Here is a 23957-nt window from a genome sequence, read left to right on the forward strand (position 1 = left end):
TACGTTATGACAGAATGTTGAGTAGTCTTCTCTTGGTACTCCGTAGGTCTTTTGTGATTATATATGTCTACTGTGTTTGTATATGTCTGTTAACCCCAATATCGTAATGAATTCAATCCTCACACCTTTCCTTTGGTGAACCATAAGTTTGTTTAATGAATCTGTGATTGCCCTTCTCCGTGGAAATATCTGCCCTGGTATCATTTTATAGGTAACACCTATATGTGATATGATATGATATGTGTCTTTCACTTTCTGACTTACTCCAAGTCACGTGATTACCTCTAGACTCATCTACGGTGCTACAAATGGCATTGTGTGCTTCCTTTCCTTGGCGAATATTCTGTCTTAGCGAGGTCCATTTTCTGCAATGTGATTCCCTGAGGGCTGAGGATTAGCTGACCTGGGCAGCCTGACCCTGCCGGCAAGCCCTCCCCAGGTGTGCCTGGGTTGAGGTCAATATAAACAGCACTCCAGGCAGCAATAGCCCCTGCAGCTGTGCCTGATTCCATATGCTCTGCCCCGTCAGCAGTCTCGGGGCTGTGCTGCTGGGAGGGTGTGAGGGTCCACGGCTTTGTGGGGGGCCCGGTGTGAGTGGGGCTCTGCTGGACTTTCGGCAGGAGTTGCCAGGCTGCCACCTGTAAAGAAGAGGATGTGTCACCCAAACTTCCACTGGAATATCTCTCCGGGCTGAGGTGAGGAAGGAAAAAAAGGAGTGGGGGCCGGGACAGGAGGGGTATCTCAGGCAGGGCAATGGAAAGCTTCCAGAAGAGCGCCCGTGGCCAGGACCATCCTGGCTGACCTGCAGGCACCAAGTTGGCCTGCGTGCTGTCGCTGGTGTGGCTCCACGGCCCTTCCTCTAGGCTTTCAAGCCCTTGTACATATTCAGGTGTTTCACCTGGGAAGGGTGGGAAGAGTTCAGCAGCAGCTGGCCTGGGGCTCAGCTCACGTTTACTCACAGAGGCCTCGGCACGGTCTCCCAGCTTTGCAATAAGGACGCTCCTTGCGTGGGCGGGCGGGGCTGCTGGCTGTATGGGAGATGATTCCCCACCTCTGACCAATTTCAGAATTGTTTACCACTGGAGCAAGTGCCTTGGTAGTGTTTTCCTCTGTATAAATGTTAGCTTCAGTTTTTTTTTTTTCTTTTTTGGTTCAAGTTAGATTTTATTCCTCTTTTATGTATTTATGGATATAAGCATGGAAATAATTCATTCTTATAAATACATCAGTGTGAATGGAAGAACTTTTTTTCTGTTTTATTTTTACATTTTATTTTTAAAAATTTTGAAATTTAATTTAATTTATTTTTTATACAGTAGGTTATTATTAGTTATCTATTTTATGCATATACATGTATACAGGTCAATCCCAATCTCCCAACTCATCCCACCACCACCACCCCATGGCTTCCCCCACTTTGTGTCCATGTCCATACGTTTGTTCTCTACCTCTGTGTCTCTCTTTCTGCCCTGCAAACCAGTTCATCTGTACCATTTTTCTAGGTTCCACATATAGGCATTAATATACAATATTTGTTTTTCTCTTCCTGACTTACTTCACTCTGTATGACAGTCTCTAGATCCATCAACTTCTCTACAAATGACCCAGTTTCATTCCTTTTTTGGCTGAGTAATATTCCATTTTATATATGTACCACATCTTTATCCATTCGTCTGTCTGTGGGCATTTAGGTTGCTTCCATTACCTGGCTATTGTAAATAGTGCTGCAATGAACATTGTGGTGAATGTGTCTTTGTGATTTATGGTTTTCTCTGGGTATATGCCCACAAGTGGGATTGCTGGATCCTATGGTAATTCTCTTTTTAGTTTTTTAAAGGAACCTCCATACTGTTCTCCATAGAGACTGTATCAATTTACATTCCCACCAATAGCGGAAGAGGGTTCCTTTTGTCCACACCCTCCCCAGAATTTGTTGTTTGTAGATTATCTGATGATGCCGATTCTCACAGGTGTGAGGTCTTACCTCATTGTAGTTTTGATTTGCATTTCTCTAATAATTAGTGATGTTGAGCAGCTTTTTATGTGCGTCTTGGCCATCTCTGTGTCTTCTTTGAAGAAACGTCTCTTTAGATCTTCTGCCCATTTTTGTATTGGGTTGTTTGTTTTATTAATATTAAGCTGCATGAGCTGTTTATATATATTGGAGATTAAACCTTTGTCCATTGATTCGTTTGTGAACGTTTTTGCCCATTCTGAGGGTTGCCTTTTTCCATTCCCGTTTTTTTAACAAAGAAAGAAAGCAAGCAAAAGAAGCAGAACACTAATGTGCGTGAAATATGCCTCTTGAAACTGTCGTTTTGAAATATGGACGTCTTTTGAATTTTTTGGTCGATATATGTCCCCAGGATATATTTTCAGGGCAGGTGTCATTTACAGGCCTGTAATGATTTGGAATATCCACTGACCATTAGCGCTGGGATTAAAGCTGCTGTTGCGTGAAACGGCCACAAGGTGGCAGCAGTTCTCCCTTACCAAATCTGCTTACTAGGGCAGCAGAGCCTCAATGGAAGTCGCATTCTAGATTGGAATGTAGAACGGAATGTGCCAGGAGAAAGCCCCTCAAGTGTGTCTCACTACTTCTTGTTCGTGTTTTTAATTTAATTTTTTATTTTTTATTACAGCAAGTTTGAGTACAACGTTTAGCTTGTTGTAGGTGTGCAAGAGGTGGTTCTTTTACACATATACATATGTCTGTTCTTCCTGGGATCCTTTTCCCATGTACGTTATGACAGAATGTTGAGTAGTCTTCTCTTGGTACTCCGTAGGTCTTTGGTGATTATATACGTCTACTGTGTTTGTATCTGTCTGTTAACCCCAATATCGTAATGAATTCAATTCTCACACCTTTCCTTTGGTGAACCATAAGTTTGTTTAATGAATCTGTGATTGCCCTTCTCCGTGGAAATATCTGCCCTGGTATCAATTTATAGGTAACACCTATAAGTGATATGATATGATATGTCTTTCACTTTCTGACTTACTCCAATTCACGTGATTACCTCGAGACTCATCTATGGTGCTGCAAATGGCATTGTGTCCTTTTTTACCTTGGCGAATATTCTGTCTTAGCGAGGTCCATTTTCTGCAATGTGATTCCCTGAGGGCTGAGGATTAGCTGACCTGGGCAGCCTGACCCTGCCGGCAAGCCCTCCCCAGGTGTGCCTGGGTTGAGGTCAATATAAACAGCACTCCAGGCAGCAATAGCCCCTGCAGCTGTGCCTGACTGCATATTCTCTGCCCCGTCAGCAGTCTCGGGGCTGTGCTGCTGGGAGGGTGTGAGGGTCCACGGCTTTGTGGGGGGCCCGGTGTGAGTGGGGCTCTGCTGGACTTTCGGCAGGAGTTGCCAGGCTGCCACCTGTAAAGAAGAGGATGTGTCACCCAAACTTCCACTGGAATATCTCTCCGGGCTTAGGTGAGTAAGGAAAAAATGGAGTGGGGGCCGGGACAGGAGGGGTATCTCAGGCAGGGCAATGGAAAGCTTCCAGAAGAGCGCCCGTGGCCAGGACCATCCTGGCTGACCTGCAGGCACCAAGTTGGCCTGCGTGCTGTCGCTGGTGTGGCTCCACGGCCCTTCCTCTAGGCTTTCAAGCCCTTGTACATATTCAGGTGTTTCACCTGGGAAGGGTGGGAAGAGTTCAGCAGCAGCTGGCCTGAGGCTCAGCTCACGTTTCCTCACAGAGGCCTCGGCACGGTCCCCCAGCTTTGCAATAAGGACGCTCCTTGCGTGGGCGGGCGGGGCTGCTGGCTGTATGGGAGATGATTCCCCACCTCTGACCAATTTCAGAATTGTTTACCACTGGAGCAAGTGCCTTGGTAGTGTTTTCCTCTGTATAAATGTTAGCTTCAGTTTTTTTTTTCTTTTTTGGTTCAAGTTAGATTTTATTCCTCTTTTATGTATTTATGGATATAAGCATGGAAATAATTCATTCTTATAAATACATCAGTGTGAATGGAAGAACTTTTTTTCTGTTTTATTTTTAAATTTTATTTTTAAAAATTTTGAAATTTAATTTAATTTATTTTTTTATACAGTAGGTTATTATTAGTTATCTATTTTATGCATATACATGTATACAGGTCAATCCCAATCTCCCAACTCATCTCACCACCACCACCCCATGGCTTCCCCCACTTTGTGTCCATGTCCATACGTTTGTTCTCTACCTCTGTGTCTCTCTTTCTGCCCTGCAAACCAGTTCATCTGTACCATTTTTCTAGGTTCCACATATAGGCATTAATATACAATATTTGTTTTTCTCTTTCTGACTTACTTCACTCTGTATGACAGTCTCTAGATCCATCAACTTCTCTACAAATGACCCAGTTTCATTCCTTTTTTTGGCTGAGTAATATTCCATTTTATATATGTACCACATCTTTATCCATTCGTCTGTCTGTGGGCATTTAGGTTGCTTCCATTACCTGGCTATTGTAAATAGTGCTGCAATGAACATTGTGGTGAATGTGTCTTTGTGATTTATGGTTTTCTCTGGGTATATGCCCACAAGTGGGATTGCTGTATCCTATGGTAATTCTCTTTTTAGTTTTTGAAAGGAACCTCCATACTGTTCTCCATAGTGACTGTATCAATTTACATTCCCACCAATAGCGGAAGAGGGTTCCTTTTGTCCACACCCTCCCCAGAATTTGTTGTTTGTAGATTATCTGTTGATGCCGATTCTCACAGGTGTGAGGTCTTACCTCATTGTAGTTTTGATTTGCATTTCTCTAATAATTAGTGATGTTGAGCAGCTTTTTATGTGCGTCTTGGCCATCTCTGTGTCTTCTTTGAAGAAACGTCTCTTTAGATCTTCTGCCCATTTTTGTATTGGGTTGTTTGTTTTATTAATATTAAGCTGCATGAGCTGTTTATATATATTGGAGATTAAACCTTTGTCCATTGATTCGTTTGTGAACGTTTTCGCCCATTCTGAGGGTTGCCTTTTTCCATTCCCGTTTTTTTAACAAAGAAAGAAAGCAAGCAAAAGAAGCAGAACACTAATGTGCGTGAAATATGCCTCTTGAAACTGTCGTTTTGAAATATGGACGTCTTTTGAATTTTTTGGTCGATATATGTCCCCAGGATATATTTTCAGAGCAGGTGTCATTTACAGGCCTGTAATGATTTGGAATGTCCACTGACCATTAGCGCTGGGATTAAAGCTGCTGTTGCGTGATACGGCCACAAGGTGGCAGCAGTTCTCCCTTACCAAATCTGGTTACTAGGGCAGCAGAGCCTCAATGGAAGTCGCGTTCTAGATTGGAATGTAGAACGGAATGTGCCAGGAGAAAGCCCCTCAAGTTTGTCTCACTACTTCTTGTTCGTGTTTTTAATTTAATTTTTTATTTTTTATTACAGCAAGTTTGAGTACAACGTTTAGCTTGTTGTAGGAGTGCAAGAGGTGGTTCTTTTACACATATACATATGTCTGTTCTTCCTGGGATCCTTTTCCCATGTACGTTATGACAGAATGTTGAGTAGTCCTCTCTTGGTACTCCGTAGGTCTTTGGTGATTATATACGTCTACTGTGTTTGTATATGTCTGTTAACCCCAATATCGTAATGAATTCAAATCTCACACCTTTCCTTTGGTGAACCATAAGTTTGTTTAATGAATCTGTGATTGCCCTTCTCCGTGGAAATATCTGCCCTGGTATCAATTTATAGGTAACACCTATAAGTGATATGATATGATATGTCTTTCACTTTCTGACTTACTCCAAGTCACGTGATTACCTCGAGACTCAACTACGATGCTGCAAATGGCATTGTGTCCTTTTTTTCCTTGGCGAATATTCTGTCTTAGCGAGGTCCATTTTCTGCAATGTGATTCCCTGAGGGCTGAGGATTAGCTGACCTGGGCAGCCTGACCCTGCCGGCAAGCCCTCCCCAGGTGTGCCTGGGTTGAGGTCAATATAAACAGCACTCCAGGCAGCAATAGCCCCTGCAGCTGTGCCTGACTCCATATGCTCTGCCCCGTCAGCAGTCTCGGGGCTGTGCTGCTGGGAGGGTGTGAGGGTCCACGGCTTTGTGGGGGGCCCGGTGTGAGTGGGGCTCTGCTGGACTTTCGGCAGGAGTTGCCAGGCTGCCACCTGTAAAGAAGAGGATGTGTCACCCAAACTTCCACTGGAATATCTCTCCGGGCTGAGGTGAGGAAGGAAAAAAAGGAGTGGGGGCCGGGACAGGAGGGGTATCTCAGGCAGGGCAATGGAAAGCTTCCAGAAGAGCGCCCGTGGCCAGGACCATCCTGGCGGACCTGCAGGCACCAAGTTGGCCTGCGTGCTGTCGCTGGTGTGGCTCCACGGCCCTTCCTCTAGGCTTTCAAGCCCTTGTACATATTCAGGTGTTTCACCTGGGAAGGGTGGGAAGAGTTCAGCAGCAGCTGGCCTGGGGCTCAGCTCACGTTTCCTCACAGAGGCCTCGGCACGGTCCCCCAGCTTTGCAATAAGGACGCTCCTTGCGTGGGCGGGCGGGGCTGCTGGCTGTATGGGAGATGATTCCCCACCTCTGACCAATTTCAGAATTGTTTACCACTGGAGCAAGTGCCTTGGTAGTGTTTTCCTCTGTATAAATGTTAGCTTCAGTTTTTTTTTTCTTTTTTGGTTCAAGTTAGATTTTATTCCTCTTTTATGTATTTATGGATATAAGCATGGAAATAATTCATTCTTATAAATACATCAGTGTGAATGGAAGAACTTTTTTTCTGTTTTATTTTTACATTTTATTTTTAAAAATTTTGAAATTTAATTTAATTTATTTTTTTATACAGTAGGTTATTATTAGTTATCTATTTTATGCATATACATGTATACAGGTCAATCCCAATCTCCCAACTCATCCCACCACCACCACCCCATTGCTTCCCCCACTTTGTGTCCATGTCCATACGTTTGTTCTCTACCTCTGTGTCTCTCTTTCTGCCCTGCAAACCAGTTCATCTGTACCATTTTTCTAGGTTCCACATATAGGCATTAATATACAATATTTGTTTTTCTCTTTCTGACTTACTTCACTCTGTATGACAGTCTCTAGATCCATCAACTTCTCTACAAATGACCCAGTTTCATTCCTTTTTTTGGCTGAGTAATATTCCATTTTATATATGTACCACATCTTTATCCATTCGTCTGTCTGTGGGCATTTAGGTTGCTTCCATTACCTGGCTATTGTAAATAGTGCTGCAATGAACATTGTGGTGAATGTGTCTTTGTGATTTATGGTTTTCTCTGGGTATATGCCCACAAGTGGGATTGCTGGATCCTATGGTAATTCTCTTTTTAGTTTTTGAAAGGAACCTCCATACTGTTCTCCATAGTGACTGTATCAATTTACATTCCCACCAATAGCGGAAGAGGGTTCCTTTTGTCCACACCCTCCCCAGAATTTGTTGTTTGTAGATTATCTGTTGATGCCGATTCTCACAGGTGTGAGGTCTTACCTCATTGTAGTTTTGATTTGCATTTCTCTAATAATTAGTGATGTTGAGCAGCTTTTTATGTGCGTCTTGGCCATCTCTGTGTCTTCTTTGAAGAAACGTCTCTTTAGATCTTCTGCCCATTTTTGTATTGGGTTGTTTGTTTTATTAATATTAAGCTGCATGAGCTGTTTATATATATTGGAGATTAAACCTTTGTCCATTGATTCGTTTGTGAACGTTTTCGCCCATTCTGAGGGTTGCCTTTTTCCATTCCCGTTTTTTTAACAAAGAAAGAAAGCAAGCAAAAGAAGCAGAACACTAATGTGCGTGAAATATGCCTCTTGAAACTGTCGTTTTGAAATATGGACGTCTTTTGAATTTTTTGGTCGATATATGTCCCCAGGATATATTTTCAGGGCAGGTGTCATTTACAGGCCTGTAATGATTTGGAATGTCCACTGACCATTAGCGCTGGGATTAAAGCTGCTGTTGCGTGAAACGGCCACAAGGTGGCAGCAGTTCTCCCTTACCAAATCTGGTTACTAGGGCAGCAGAGCCTCAATGGAAGTCGCGTTCTAGATTGGAATGTAGAACGGAATGTGCCAGGAGAAAGCCCCTCAAGTTTGTCTCACTACTTCTTGTTCGTGTTTTTAATTTATTTTTTTATTTTTTATTACAGCAAGTTTGAGTACAACGTTTAGCTTGTTGTAGGAGTGCAAGAGGTGGTTCTTTTACACATATACATATGTCTGTTCTTCCTGGGATCCTTTTCCCATGTACGTTATGACAGAATGTTGAGTAGTCCTCTCTTGGTACTCCGTAGGTCTTTGGTGATTATATACGTCTACTGTGTTTGTATATGTCTGTTAACCCCAATATCGTAATGAATTCAAATCTCACACCTTTCCTTTGGTGAACCATAAGTTTGTTTAATGAATCTGTGATTGCCCTTCTCCGTGGAAATATCTGCCCTGGTATCAATTTATAGGTAACACCTATAAGTGATATGATATGATATGTCTTTCACTTTCTGACTTACTCCAAGTCACGTGATTACCTCGAGACTCAACTACGATGCTGCAAATGGCATTGTGTCCTTTTTTCCCTTGGCGAATATTCTGTCTTAGCGAGGTCCATTTTCTGCAATGTGATTCCCTGAGGGCTGAGGATTAGCTGACCTGGGCAGCCTGACCCTGCCGGCAAGCCCTCCCCAGGTGTGCCTGGGTTGAGGTCAATATAAACAGCACTCCAGGCAGCAATAGCCCCTGCAGCTGTGCCTGACTCCATATGCTCTGCCACGTCAGCAGTCTCGGGGCTGTGCTGCTGGGAGGGTGTGAGGGTCCACGGCTTTGTGGGGGGCCCGGTGTGAGTGGGGCTCTGCTGGACTTTCGGCAGGAGTTGCCAGGCTGCCACCTGTAAAGAAGAGGATGTGTCACCCAAACTTCCACTGGAATATCTCTCCGGGCTGAGGTGAGGAAGGAAAAAAAGGAGTGGGGGCCGGGACAGGAGGGGTATCTCAGGCAGGGCAATGGAAAGCTTCCAGAAGAGCGCCCGTGGCCAGGACCATCCTGGCTGACCTGCAGGCACCAAGTTGGCCTGCGTGCTGTCACTGGTGTGGCTCCACGGCCCTTCCTCTAGGCTTTCAAGCCCTTGTACATATTCAGGTGTTTCACCTGGGAAGGGTGGGAAGAGTTCAGCAGCAGCTGGCCTGGGGCTCAGCTCACGTTTCCTCACAGAGGCCTCGGCACGGTCCCCCAGCTTTGCAATAAGGACGCTCCTTGCGTGGGCGGGCGGGGCTGCTGGCTGTATGGGAGATGATTCCCCACCTCTGACCAATTTCAGAATTGTTTACCACTGGAGCAAGTGCCTTGGTAGTGTTTTCCTCTGTATAAATGTTAGCTTCAGTTTTTTTTTTCTTTTTTGGTTCAAGTTAGATTTTATTCCTCTTTTATGTATTTATGGATATAAGCATGGAAATAATTCATTCTTATAAATACATCAGTGTGAATGGAAGAACTTTTTTTCTGTTTTATTTTTACATTTTATTTTTAAAAATTTTGAAATTTAATTTAATTTATTTTTTTATACAGTAGGTTATTATTAGTTATCTATTTTATGCATATACATGTATACAGGTCAATCCCAATCTCCCAACTCATCCCACCACCACCACCCCATGGCTTCCCCCACTTTGTGTCCATGTCCATACGTTTGTTCTCTACCTCTGTGTCTCTCTTTCTGCCCTGCAAACCAGTTCATCTGTACCATTTTTCTAGGTTCCACATATAGGCATTAATATACAATATTTGTTTTTCTCTTTCTGACTTACTTCACTCTGTATGACAGTCTCTAGATCCATCAACTTCTCTACAAATGACCCAGTTTCATTCCTTTTTTTGGCTGAGTAATATTCCATTTTATATATGTACCACATCTTTATCCATTCGTCTGTCTGTGGGCATTTAGGTTGCTTCCATTACCTGGCTATTGTAAATAGTGCTGCAATGAACATTGTGGTGAATGTGTCTTTGTGATTTATGGTTTTCTCTGGGTATATGCCCACAAGTGGGATTGCTGGATCCTATGGTAATTCTCTTTTTAGTTTTTTAAAAGAACCTCCATTCTGTTCTCCATAGTGACTGTATCAATTTACATTCCCACCAATAGCGGAAGAGGGTTCCTTTTGTCCACAACCTCCCCAGAATTTGTTGTTTGTAGATTATCTGATGATGCCGATTCTCACAGGTGTGAGGTCTTACCTCATTTTAGTTCTGATTTGCATTTCTCTAATAATTATTGATGTTGAGCAGCTTTTTATGTGCGTCTTGGCCATCTCTGTGTCTTCTTTGAAGAAACGTCTCTTTAGATCTTCTGCCCATTTTTGTATTGGGTTGTTTGTTTTATTAATATTAAGCTGCATGAGCTGTTTCTATATATTGGAGATTAAACCTTTGTCCATTGATTCGTTTGTGAACGTTTTCGCCCATTCTGAGGGTTGCCTTTTTCCATTCCCGTTTTTTTAACAGAGAAAGAAAGCAAGCAAAAGAAGCAGAACACTAATGTGCGTGAAATATGCCTCTTGAAACTGTCGTTTTGAAATATGGACGTCTTTTGAATTTTTTGGTCGATATATGACCCCAGGATTTGTTTTCAGGGCAGGTGTCATTTACAGGCCTGTAATGATTTGGAATATCCACTGACCATTAGCGCTGGGATTAAAGCTGCTGTTGCGTGAAACGGCCACAAGGTGGCAGCAGTTCTCCCTTACCAAATCTGGTTACTAGGGCAGCAGAGCCTCAAGGAAGTCGCGTTCTAGATTGGAATGTAGAACGGAATGTGCCAGGAGAAAGCCCCTCAAGTTTGTCTCACTACTTCTTGTTCGTGTTTTTAATTTAATTTTTTATTTTTTATTACAGCAAGTTTGAGTACAACGTTTAGCTTGTTGTAGGTGTGCAAGAGGTGGTTCTTTTACACATATACATATGTCTGTTCTTCCTGGGATCCTTTTCCCATGTACGTTATGACAGAATGTTGAGTAGTCTTCTCTTGGTACTCCGTAGGTCTTTGGTGATTCTATACGTCTACTGTGTTTGTATATGTCTGTTAACCCCAATATCGTAATGAATTCAATCCTCACACCTTTCCTTTGGTGAACCATAAGTTTGTTTAATGAATCTGTGATTGCCCTTCTCCGTGGAAATATCTGCCCTGGTATCAATTTATAGGTAACACCTATAAGTGATATGATATGATATGTGTCTTTCACTTTCTGACTTACTCCAAGTCACGTGATTACCTCGAGACTCATCTACGGTGCTGCAAATGGCATTGTGTCCTTTTTTTCCTTGGCGAATATTCTGTCTTAGCGAGGTCCATTTTCTGCAATGTGATTCCCCGAGGGCTGAGGATTAGCTGACCTGGGCAGCCTGACCCTGCCGGCAAGCCCTCCCCAGGTGTGCCTGGGTTGAGGTCAATATAAACAGCACTCCAGGCAGCAATAGCCCCTGCAGCTGTGCCTGACTCCATATTCTCTGCCCCGTCAGCAGTCTCGGGGCTGTGCTGGTGGGAGGGTGTGAGGGTCCACGGCTTTGTGGGGGGCCCGGTGTGAGTGGGGCTCTGCTGGACTTTCGGCAGGAGTTGCCAGGCTGCCACCTGTAAAGAAGAGGATGTGTCACCCATAACTTCCACTGGAATATCTCTCCGGGCTGAGGTGAGGAAGGAAAAAAAGGAGTGGGGGCCGGGACAGGAGGGGTATCTCAGGCAGGGCAATGGAAAGCTTCCAGAAGAGCGCCCGTGGCCAGGACCATCCTGGCTGACCTGCAGGCACCAAGTTGGCCTGCGTGCTGTCGCTGGTGTGGCTCCACGGCCCTTCCTCTAGGCTTTCAAGCCCTTGTACATATTCAGGTGTTTCACCTGGGAAGGGTGGGAAGAGTTCAGCAGCAGCTGGCCTGGGGCTCAGCTCACGTTTACTCACAGAGGCCTCGGCACGGTCCCCCAGCTTTGCAATAAGGACGCTCCTTGCGTGGGCGGGCGGGGCTGCTGGCTGTATGGGAGATGATTCCCCACCTCTGACCAATTTCAGAATTGTTTACCACTGGAGCAAGTGCCTTGGTAGTGTTTTCCTCTGTATAAATGTTAGGTTCAGTTTTTTTTTCTTTTTTGGTTCAAGTTAGATTTTATTCCTCTTTTATGTATTTATGGATATAAGCATGGAAATAATTCATTCTTATAAATACATCAGTGTGAATGGAAGAACTTTTTTTCTGTTTTATTTTTACATTTTATTTTTAAAAATTTTGAAATTTAATTTAATTTATTTTTTTTATACAGTAGGTTATTATTAGTTATCTATTTTATGCATATACATGTATACAGGTCAATCCCAATCTCCCAACTCATCCCACCACCACCACCCCATGGCTTCCCCCACTTTGTGTCCATACGTTTTTTCTCTACCTCTGTGTCTCTCTTTCTGCCCTGCAAACCAGTTCATCTGTACCATTTTTCTAGGTTCCACATATAGGCATTAATATACAATATTTGTTTTTCTCTTTCTGACTTACTTCACTCTGTATGACAGTCTCTAGATCCATCAACTTCTCTACAAATGACCCAGTTTCATTCCTTTTTTTGGCTGAGTAATATTCCATTTTATATATGTACCACATCTTTATCCATTCGTCTGTCTGTGGGCATTTAGGTTGCTTCCATTACCTGGCTATTGTAAATAGTGCTGCAATGAACATTGTGGTGAATGTGTCTTTGTGATTTATGGTTTTCTCTGGGTATATGCCCACAAGTGGGATTGCTGGATCCTATGGTAATTCTCTTTTTAGTTTTTTAAAAGAACCTCCATTCTGTTCTCCATAGTGACTGTATCAATTTACATTCCCACCAATAGCGGAAGAGGGTTCCTTTTGTCCACAACCTCCCCAGAATTTGTTGTTTGTAGATTATCTGATGATGCCGATTCTCACAGGTGTGAGGTCTTACCTCATTTTAGTTCTGATTTGCATTTCTCTAATAATTATTGATGTTGAGCAGCTTTTTATGTGCGTCTTGGCCATCTCTGTGTCTTCTTTGAAGAAACGTCTCTTTAGATCTTCTGCCCATTTTTGTATTGGGTTGTTTGTTTTATTAATATTAAGCTGCATGAGCTGTTTCTATATATTGGAGATTAAACCTTTGTCCATTGATTCGTTTGTGAACGTTTTCGCCCATTCTGAGGGTTGCCTTTTTCCATTCCCGTTTTTTTAACAGAGAAAGAAAGCAAGCAAAAGAAGCAGAACACTAATGTGCGTGAAATATGCCTCTTGAAACTGTCGTTTTGAAATATGGACGTCTTTTGAATTTTTTGGTCGATATATGACCCCAGGATTTGTTTTCAGGGCAGGTGTCATTTACAGGCCTGTAATGATTTGGAATATCCACTGACCATTAGCGCTGGGATTAAAGCTGCTGTTGCGTGAAACGGCCACAAGGTGGCAGCAGTTCTCCCTTACCAAATCTGGTTACTAGGGCAGCAGAGCCTCAAGGAAGTCGCGTTCTAGATTGGAATGTAGAACGGAATGTGCCAGGAGAAAGCCCCTCAAGTTTGTCTCACTACTTCTTGTTCGTGTTTTTAATTTAATTTTTTATTTTTTATTACAGCAAGTTTGAGTACAACGTTTAGCTTGTTGTAGGTGTGCAAGAGGTGGTTCTTTTACACATATACATATGTCTGTTCTTCCTGGGATCCTTTTCCCATGTACGTTATGACAGAATGTTGAGTAGTCTTCTCTTGGTACTCCGTAGGTCTTTGGTGATTCTATACGTCTACTGTGTTTGTATATGTCTGTTAACCCCAATATCGTAATGAATTCAATCCTCACACCTTTCCTTTGGTGAACCATAAGTTTGTTTAATGAATCTGTGATTGCCCTTCTCCGTGGAAATATCTGCCCTGGTATCAATTTATAGGTAACACCTATAAGTGATATGATATGATATGTGTCTTTCACTTTCTGACTTACTCCAAGTCACGTGATTACCTCGAGACTCATCTACGGTGCTGCAAATGGCATTGTGTCCTTTTTTTCCTTGGCGAATATTCTGTCTTAGCGAGGTCCATTTTCTGCAATGTGATTCCCCGAGGGCTGAGGATTAGCTGACCTGGGCAGCCTGACCCTGCCGGCAAGCCCTCCCCAGGTGTGCCTGGGGAGGGGTCAATATAAACAGCACTCCAGGCAGCAATAGCCCCTGCAGCTGTGCCTGACTCCATATTCTCTGCCCCGTCAGCAGTCTCGGGGCTGTGCTGGTGGGAGGGTGTGAGGGTCCACGGCTTTGTGGGGGGCCCGGTGTGAGTGGGGCTCTGCTGGACTTTCGGCAGGAGTTGCCAGGCTGCCACCTGTAAAGAAGAGGATGTGTCACCCATAACTTCCACTGGAATATCTCTCCGGGCTGAGGTGAGGAAGGAAAAAAAGGAGTGGGGGCCGGGACAGAAGGGGTATCTCAGGCAGGGCAATGGAAAGCTTCCAGAAGAGCGCCCGTGGCCAGGACCATCCTGGCTGACCTGCAGGCACCAAGTTGGCCTGCGTGCTGTCGCTGGTGTGGCTCCACGGCCCTTCCTCTAGGCTTTCAAGCCCTTGTACATATTCAGGTGTTTCACCTGGGAAGGGTGGGAAGAGTTCAGCAGCAGCTGGCCTGGGGCTCAGCTCACGTTTACTCACAGAGGCCTCGGCACGGTCCCCCAGCTTTGCAATAAGGACGCTCCTTGCGTGGGCGGGCGGGGCTGCTGGCTGTATGGGAGATGATTCCCCACCTCTGACCAATTTCAGAATTGTTTACCACTGGAGCAAGTGCCTTGGTAGTGTTTTCCTCTGTATAAATGTTAGGTTCAGTTTTTTTTTCTTTTTTGGTTCAAGTTAGATTTTATTCCTCTTTTATGTATTTATGGATATAAGCATGGAAATAATTCATTCTTATAAATACATCAGTGTGAATGGAAGAACTTTTTTTCTGTTTTATTTTTACATTTTATTTTTAAAAATTTTGAAATTTAATTTAATTTATTTTTTTTATACAGTAGGTTATTATTAGTTATCTATTTTATGCATATACATGTATACAGGTCAATCCCAATCTCCCAACTCATCCCACCACCACCACCCCATGGCTTCCCCCACTTTGTGTCCATACGTTTGTTCTCTACCTCTGTGTCTCTATTTCTGCCCTGCAAACCAGTTCATCTGTACCATTTTTCTAGGTTCCACATATAGGCATTAATATACAATATTTGTTTTTCTCTTTCTGACTTACTTCACTCTGTATGACAGTCTCTAGATCCATCAACTTCTCTACAAATGACCCAGTTTCATTCCTTTTTTTGGCTGAGTAATATTCCATTTTATATATGTACCACATCTTTATCCATTCGTCTGTCTGTGGGCATTTAGGTTGCTTCCATTACCTGGCTATTGTAAATAGTGCTGCAATGAACATTGTGGTGAATGTGTCTTTGTGATTTATGGTTTTCTCTGGGTATATGCCCACAAGTGGGATTGCTGGATCCTATGGTAATTCTCTTTTTAGTTTTTTAAAAGAACCTCCATTCTGTTCTCCATAGTGACTGTATCAATTTACATTCCCACCAATAGCGGAAGAGGGTTCCTTTTGTCCACAACCTCCCCAGAATTTGTTGTTTGTAGATTATCTGATGATGCCGATTCTCACAGGTGTGAGGTCTTACCTCATTTTAGTTCTGATTTGCATTTCTCTAATAATTATTGATGTTGAGCAGCTTTTTATGTGCGTCTTGGCCATCTCTGTGTCTTCTTTGAAGAAACGTCTCTTTAGATCTTCTGCCCATTTTTGTATTGGGTTGTTTGTTTTATTAATATTAAGCTGCATGAGCTGTTTCTATATATTGGAGATTAAACCTTTGTCCATTGATTCGTTTGTGAACGTTTTCGCCCATTCTGAGGGTTGCCTTTTTCCATACCCGTTTTTTTAACAGAGAAAGAAAGCAAGCAAAAGAAGCAGAACACTAATGTGCGTGAAATATGCCTCTTGAAACTGTCGTTTTGAAATATGGACGTCTTTTGAATTTTTTGGTCGATATAAGACCCCAGGATTTGTTTTCAGGGCAGGTGTCATTTACAGGCCTGTAATGATTTGGAATATCCTCTGACCATTAGCGCTGGGATTAAAGCTGCTGTTGTGTGAAACGGCCACAAGGTGGCAGCAGTTCTCCCTTACCAAATCTGGTTACTAGGGCAGCAGAGCCTCAAGGAAGTCGCGTTCTAGATTGGAATGTAGAACGGAATGTGCCAGGAGAAAGCCCCTCAAGTTTGTCTCACTACTTCTTGTTCGTGTTTTTAATTTAATTTTTTATTTTTTATTACAGCAAGTTTGAGTACAACGTTTAGCTTGTTGTAGGTGTGCAAGAGGTGGTTCTTTTACACATATACATATGTCTGTTCTTCCTGGGATCCTTTTCCCATGTACGTTATGACAGAATGTTGAGTAGTCTTCTCTTGGTACTCCGTAGGTCTTTGGTGATTCTATACATCTACTGTGTTTGTAAATGTCTGTTAACCCCAATATCGTAATGAATTCAATCCTCACACCTTTCCTTTGGTGAACCATAAGTTTGTTTAATGAATCTGTGATTGCCCTTCTCCGTGGAAATATCTGCCCTGGTATCAATTTATAGGTAACACCTATAAGTGATATGATATGATATGTGTCTTTCACTTTCTGACTTACTCCAAGTCACGTGATTACCTCGAGACACATCTACGGTGCTGCAAATGGCATTGTGTCCTTTTATTCCTTGGCGAATATTCTGTCTTAGCGAGGTCCATTTTCTGCTATGTGATTCCCCGAGGGCTGAGGATTAGCTGACCTGGGCAGCCTGACCCTGCCGGCAAGCCCTCCCCAGGTGTGCCTGGGTTGAGGTCAATATAAACAGCACTCCAGGCAGCAATAGCCCCTGCAGCTGTGCCTGACTCCATATTCTCTGCCCCGTCAGCAGTCTCGGGGCTGTGCTGGTGGGAGGGTGTGAGGGTCCACGGCTTTGTGGGGGGCCCGGTGTGAGTGGGGCTCTGCTGGACTTTCGGCAGGAGTTGCCAGGCTGCCACCTGTAAAGAACAGGATGTGTCACACATAACTTCCACTGGAATATCTCCCCGGGCTGAGGTGAGGAAGGAAAAAAAGGAGTGGGGGCCGGGACAGGAGGGGTATCTCAGGCAGGGCAATGGAAAGCTTCCAGAAGAGCGCCCGTGGCCAGGACCATCCTGGCTGACCTGCAGGCACCAAGGTGGCCTGCGTGCTGTCGCTGGTGTGGCTCCACGGCCCTTCCTCTAGGCTTTCAAGCCCTTGTACATATTCAGGTGTTTCACCTGGGAAGGGTGGGAAGAGTTCAGCAGCAGCTGGCCTGGGGCACAGCTCACGTTTACTCACAGAGGCCTCGGCACGGTCCCCAAGCTTTGCAATAAGGACGCTCCATGCGTGGGCGGGCGTGGCTGCTGGCTGTATGGGAGATGATTCCCCACCTCTGACCAATTTCAGAATTGTTTACCACTGGAGCAAGTGCCTTGGTAGTGTTTTCCTCTGTATAAATGTTAGGTTCAGTTTTTTTTTTCTTTTTTGGTTCAAGTTAGATTTTATTCCTCTTTTATGTATTTATGGATATAAGCATGGAAATAATTCATTCTTATAAATACATCAGTGTGAATGGAAGAACTTTTTTCTGTTTTATTTTTACATTTTATTTTTAAAAATTTTGAAATTTAATTTAATTTATTTTTTTAATACAGTAGGTTATTATTAGTTATCTATTTTATGCATATACATGTATACAGGTCAATCCCAATCTCCCAACTCATCCCACCACCACCACCCCATGGCTTCCCCCACTTTGTGTCCATACGTTTGTTCTCTACCTCTGTGTCTCTATTTCTGCCCTGCAAACCAGTTCATCTGTACCATTTTTCTAGGTTCCACATATAGGCATTAATATACAATATTTGTTTTTCTCTTTTTGACTTACTTCACTCTGTATGACAGTCTCTAGATCCATCAACTTCTCTACAAATGACCCAGTTTCATTCCTTTTTTTGGCTGAGTAATATTCCATTTTATATATGTACCACATCTTTATCCATTCGTCTGTCTGTGGGCATTTAGGTTGCTTCCATTACCTGGCTATTGTAAATAGTGCTGCAATGAACATTGTGGTGAATGTGTCTTTGTGATTTATGGTTTTCTCTGGGTATATGCCCAGAAGTGGGATTGCTGGATCCTATGGTAATTCTCTTTTTAGTTTTTGAAAGGAACCTCCATACTGTTCTCCATAGTGACTGTATCAATTTACATTCCCACCAATAGCGGAAGAGGGTTCCTTTTGTCCACACCCTCCCCAGAATTTGTTGTTTGTAGATTATCTGATGATGCCGATTCTCACAGGTGTGAGGTCTTACCTCATTGTAGTTTTGATTTGCATTTCTCTAATAATTAGTGATGTTGAGCAGCTTTTCATGTGCGTCTTGGCCATCTCTGTGTCTTCTTTGAAGAAACGTCTCTTTAGATCTTCTGCCCATTTTTGTATTGGGTTGTTTGTTTTATTAATATTAAGCTGCATGAGCTGTTTATATATATTGGAGATTAAACCTTTGTCCATTGATTCCTTTGTGAACGTTTTCGCCCATTCTGAGGGTTGCCTTTTTCCATTCCCGTTTTTTTAACAAAGAAAGCAAGCAAGCAAAAGAAGCAGAACACTAATGTGCGTGAAATATGCCTCTTGAAACTGTCGTTTTCAAATATGGACGTGTTTTGAATTTTTTGGTCGATATATGACCCCAGGATATGTTTTCAGGGCAGGTGTCATTTACAGGCCTGTAATGATTTGGAATATCCACTGACCATTAGCGCTGGGATTAAAGCTGCTGTTGCGTGAAACGGCCACAAGGTGGCAGCAGTTCTCCCTTACCAAATCTGCTTACTAGGGCAGCAGAGCCTCAATGGAAGTCGCGTTCTAGATTGGAATGTAGAACGGAATGTGCCAGGAGAAAGCCCCTCAAGTGTGTCTCACTACTTCTTGTTCGTGTTTTTAATTTAATTTTTTATTTTTTATTACAGCAAGTTTGAGTACAACGTTTAGCTTGTTGTAGGTGTGCAAGAGGTGGTTCTTTTACACATATACATATGTCTGTTCTTCCTGGGATCCTTTTCCCATGTACGTTATGACAGAATGTTGAGTAGTCTTCTCTTGGTACTCCGTAGGTCTTTGGTGATTCTATACGTCTACTGTGTTTGTATATGTCTGTTAACCCCAATATCGTAATGAATTCAATTCTCACACCTTTCCTTTGGTGAACCATAAGTTTGTTTAATGAATCTGTGATTGCCCTTCTCCGTGGAAATATCTGCCCTGGTATCAATTTATAGGTAACACCTATAAGTGATATGATATGATATGTCTTTCACTTTCTGACTTACTCCAAGTCACGTGATTACCTCGAGACTCATCTACGGTGCTGCAAATGGCATTGTGTCCTTTTTTTCCTTGGCGAATATTCTGTCTTAGCGAGGTCCATTTTCTGCAATGTGATTCCCTGAGGGCTGAGGATTAGCTGACCTGGGCAGCCTGACACTGCCGGCAAGCCCTCCCCAGGTGTGCCTGGGTTGAGGTCAATATAAACAGCACTCCAGGCAGCAATAGCCCCTGCAGCTGTGCCTGACTCCATATGCTCTGCCCCGTCAGCAGTCTCGGGGCTGTGCTGCTGGGAGGGTGTGAGGGTCCACGGCTTTGTGGGGGGCCCGGTGTGAGTGGGGCTCTGCTGGACTTTCGGCAGGAGTTGCCAGGCTGCCACCTGTAAAGAAGAGGATGTGTCACCCAAACTTCCACTGGAATATCTCTCCGGGCTGAGGTGAGGAAGGAAAAAAAGGAGTGGGGGCCGGGACAGGAGGGGTATCTCAGGCAGGGCAATGGAAAGCTTCCAGAAGAGCGCCCGTGGCCAGGACCATCCTGGCTGACCTGCAGGCACCAAGTTGGCCTGCGTGCTGTCGCTGGTGTGGCTCCACGGCCCTTCCTCTAGGCTTTCAAGCCCTTGTACATATTCAGGTGTTTCACCTGGGAAGGGTGGGAAGAGTTCAGCAGCAGCTGTCCTGGGGCTCAGCTCACGTTTACTCACAGAGGCCTCGGCACGGTCCCCCAGCTTTGCAATAAGGACGCTCCTTGCGTGGGCGGGCGGGGCTGCTGGCTGTATGGGAGATGATTCCCCACCTCTGACCAATTTCAGAATTGTTTACCACTGGAGCAAGTGCCTTGGTAGTGTTTTCCTCTGTATAAATGTTAGCTTCAGTTTTTTTTTTTCTTTTTTGGTTCAAGTTAGATTTTATTCCTCTTTTATGTATTTATGGATATAAGCATGGAAATAATTCATTCTTATAAATACATCAGTGTGAATGGAAGAACTTTTTTTCTGTTTTATTTTTACATTTTATTTTTAAAAATTTTGAAATTTAATTTAATTTATTTTTTATACAGTAGGTTATTATTAGTTATCTATTTTATGCATATACATGTATACAGGTCAATCCCAATCTCCCAACTCATCCCACCACCACCACCCCATGGCTTCCCCCACTTTGTGTCCATGTCCATACGTTTGTTCTCTACCTCTGTGTCTCTCTTTCTGCCCTGCAAACCAGTTCATCTGTACCATTTTTCTAGGTTCCACATATAGGCATTAATATACAATATTTGTTTTTCTCTTCCTGACTTACTTCACTCTGTATGACAGTCTCTAGATCCATCAACTTCTCTACAAATGACCCAGTTTCATTCCTTTTTTGGCTGAGTAATATTCGATTTTATATATGTACCACATCTTTATCCATTCGTCTGTCTGTGGGCATTTAGGTTGCTTCCATTACCTGGCTATTGTAAATAGTGCTGCAATGAACATTGTGGTGAATGTGTCTTTGTGATTTATGGTTTTCTCTGGGTATATGCCCACAAGTGGGATTGCTGGATCCTATGGTAATTCTCTTTTTAGTTTTTTAAAGGAACCTCCATACTGTTCTCCATAGAGACTGTATCAATTTACATTCCCACCAATAGCGGAAGAGGGTTCCTTTTGTCCACACCCTCCCCAGAATTTGTTGTTTGTAGATTATCTGATGATGCCGATTCTCACAGGTGTGAGGTCTTACCTCATTGTAGTTTTGATTTGCATTTCTCTAATAATTAGTGATGTTGAGCAGCTTTTTATGTGCGTCTTGGCCATCTCTGTGTCTTCTTTGAAGAAACGTCTCTTTAGATCTTCTGCCCATTTTTGTATTGGGTTGTTTGTTTTATTAATATTAAGCTGCATGAGCTGTTTATATATATTGGAGATTAAACCTTTGTCCATTGATTCGTTTGTGAACGTTTTTGCCCATTCTGAGGGTTGCCTTTTTCCATTCCCGTTTTTTTAACAAAGAAAGAAAGCAAGCAAAAGAAGCAGAACACTAATGTGCGTGAAATATGCCTCTTGAAACTGTCGTTTTGAAATATGGACGTCTTTTGAATTTTTTGGTCGATATATGTCCCCAGGATATATTTTCAGGGCAGGTGTCATTTACAGGCCTGTAATGATTTGGAATATCCACTGACCATTAGCGCTGGGATTAAAGCTGCTGTTGCGTGAAACGGCCACAAGGTGGCAGCAGTTCTCCCTTACCAAATCTGCTTACTAGGGCAGCAGAGCCTCAATGGAAGTCGTGTTCTAGATTGGAATGTAGAACGGAATGTGCCAGGAGAAAGCCCCTCAAGTTTGTCTCACTACTTCTTGTTCGTGTTTTTAATTTAATTTTTTATTTTTTATTACAGCAAGTTTGAGTACAACGTTTAGCTTGTTGTAGGTGTGCAAGAGGTGGTTCTTTTACACATATACATATGTCTGTTCTTCCTGGGATCCTTTTCCCATGTACGTTATGACAGAATGTTGAGTAGTCTTCTCTTGGTACTCCGTAGGTCTTTGGTGATTCTATACGTCTACTGTGTTTGTATATGTCTGTTAACCCCAATATCGTAATGAATTCAATTCTCACACCTTTCCTTTGGTGAACCATAAGTTTGTTTAATGAATCTGTGATTGCCCTTCTCCGTGGAAATATCTGCCCTGGTATCAATTTATAGGTAACACCTATAAGTGATATGATATGATATGTCTTTCACTTTCTGACTTACTCCAAGTCACGTGATTACCTCGAGACTCATCTACGGTGCTGCAAATGGCATTGTTTCCTATTTTTCCTTGGCGAATATTCTGTCTTAGCGAGGTCCATTTTCTGCAATGTGATTCCCTGAGGGCTGAGGATTAGCTGACCTGGGCAGCCTGACCCTGCCGGCAAGCCCTCCCCAGGTGTGCCTGGGTTGAGGTCAATATAAACAGCACTCCAGGCAGCAATAGCCCCTGAAGCTGTGCCTGACTCCATATGCTCTGCCCCGTCAGCAGTCTCGGGGCTGTGCTGCTGGGAGGGTGTGAGGGTCCACGGCTTTTTGGGGGGCCCGGTGTGAATGGGGCTCTGCTGGACTTTCGGCAGGAGTTGCCAGGCTGCCACCTGTAAAGAAGAGGATGTGTCACCCAAACTTCCACTGGAATATCTCTCCGGGATGAGGTGAGTAAGGAAAAAAAGGAGTGGGGGCCGGGACAGGAGGGGTATCTCAGGCAGGGCAATGGAAAGCTTCCAGAAGAGCGCCCGTGGCCAGGACCATCCTGGCTGACCTGCAGGCACCAAGTTGGCCTGCGTGCTGTCGCTGGTGTGGCTCCACGGCCCTTCCTCTAGGCTTTCAAGCCCTTGTACATATTCAGGTGTTTCACCTGGGAAGGGTGGGAAGAGTTCAGCAGCAGCTGGCCTGGGGCTCAGCTCACGTTTCCTCACAGAGGCCTCGGCACGGTCCCCCAGCTTTGCAATAAGGACGCTCCTTGCGTGGGCGGGCGGGGCTGCTGGCTGTATGGGAGATGATTCCCCACCTCTGACCAATTTCAGAATTGTTTACCACTGGAGCAAGTGCCTTGGTAGTGTTTTCCTCTGTATAAATGTTAGGTTCAGTTTTTTTTTTCTTTTTTGGTTCAAGTTAGATTTTATTCCTCTTTTATGTATTTATGGATATAAGCATGGAAATAATTCATTCTTATAAATACATCAGTGTGAATGGAAGAACTTTTTTTCTGTTTTATTTTTACATTTTATTTTTAAAAATTTTGAAATTTAATTTAATTTATTTTTTTATACAGTAGGTTATTATTAGTTATCTATTTTATGCATATACATGTATACAGGTCAATCCCAATCTCCCAACTCATCCCACCACCACCACCCCATGGCTTCCCCCACTTTGTGTCCATGTCCATACGTTTGTTCTCTACCTCTGTGTCTCTCTTTCTGCCCTGCAAACCAGTTCATCTGTACCATTTTTCTAGGTTCCACATATAGGCATTAATATACAATATTTGTTTTTCTCTTTCTGACTTACTTCACTCTGTATGACAGTCTCTAGATCCATCAACTTCTCTACAAATGACCCAGTTTCATTCCTTTTTTTGGCTGAGTAATATTCCAATTTATATATGTACCACATCTTTATCCATTCGTCTGTCTGTGGGCATTTAGGTTGCTTCCATTACCTGGCTATTGTAAATAGTGCTGCAATGAACATTGTGGTGAATGTGTCTTTGTGATTTATGGTTTTCTCTGGGTATATGCCCAGAAGTGGGATTGCTGGATCCTATGGTAATTCTCTTTTTAGTTTTTGAAAGGAACCTCCATACTGTTCTCCATAGTGACTGTATCAATTTACATTCCCACCAATAGCGGAAGAGGGTTCCTTTTGTCCACACCCTCCCCAGAATTTGTTGTTTGTAGATTATCTGATGATGCCGATTCTCACAGGTGTGAGGTCTTACCTCATTGTAGTTTTGATTTGCATTTCTCTAATAATTAGTGATGTTGAGCAGCTTTTCATGTGCGTCTTGGCCATCTCTGTGT

This window comes from Mesoplodon bidens, assembly GCF_964165515.1.
Source record: "Mesoplodon bidens genome assembly, contig: HAP1_SCAFFOLD_56, whole genome shotgun sequence".
Lineage (NCBI taxonomy): Eukaryota > Metazoa > Chordata > Mammalia > Artiodactyla > Ziphiidae > Mesoplodon > Mesoplodon bidens.